The sequence below is a fragment of the Rousettus aegyptiacus genome, unplaced genomic scaffold (assembly GCF_014176215.1).
Source record: "Rousettus aegyptiacus isolate mRouAeg1 unplaced genomic scaffold, mRouAeg1.p scaffold_m13_p_16, whole genome shotgun sequence".
Lineage (NCBI taxonomy): Eukaryota > Metazoa > Chordata > Mammalia > Chiroptera > Pteropodidae > Rousettus > Rousettus aegyptiacus.
The window spans coordinates 35879644-35880553 of NW_023416291.1; positions in this window are offsets into that span (position 1 = coordinate 35879644).

Genomic DNA, 910 nt, shown 5'->3' on the forward strand with positions numbered 1-910 from the left:
TCGTGATTCGTAGATGGTTCATATTTTTAAAATGAAAATAGGAAGTATTGTGCTGGTTATACGATTGTGCTTCCCTTTTGAAGTTGTCGAGGCAGCATTCTAGCCTTTGGCTCCTGTGGCAGAGCAGGCTGATATTTATGCCCTCACTCAGGTTTGCATCTTAGCAAAAGGTAAAACTGTCAACATTTATACTGACAGTAGATGGGTTTTGGAATAGCTCATGTCTTTGGGATGTTATGGAAACAGCATGGTTTCCTTAGTTCTAGTGGACATAAAATTAGAATTGGCCTGTATGCTCAGGAATGATTGGATGCTATACTTTACATGATACTTTAGCTAGTATTAAGATCCCAGGACATTCTAAACCTGACTCCCTGGAAGTAAAAGGAAATCACCTTGCTGGCATTTCTGCTAAGGATGCTGCCCTTCAAGGCATCAGCAGCTGTCAAACCAGTCATAGTCTAAAGGGATAGCTCCCAAGATAATAATTGAGAAAAACTGCTCAGAGAAGGTCAACAACCAGCTTAAGACAGAGAGACAGAGACAGAGACAGAGAGAAGCAAGATTGGAAATCCACCAATTGCTGGATTGATAAGAGAAAGCTCTGGTTTGAACCAAATAACAACCTAGTCCTACCAGAAACTAAAATCTCCACTCCTGACTACTGTACATGCATTAAACCATTATTCCACTGACAAAATGACAGCATTCATGGATCGGTAATGGTGAGGGGAGATAAAGGTGGATAGGTGGGTCTCTAAAGGTGGGCACCAAGCTGCAAAGGTGCCCACCTTTAGAGACCCACCTATCCAAAATATAGCCCTGGTAAGCCTCTTTGTACTGTCCCTGTAGAGTTTAAATTGCCTTAGGGACCATCTGAGATTCGCCAAATAGATTTCATATAGCATCC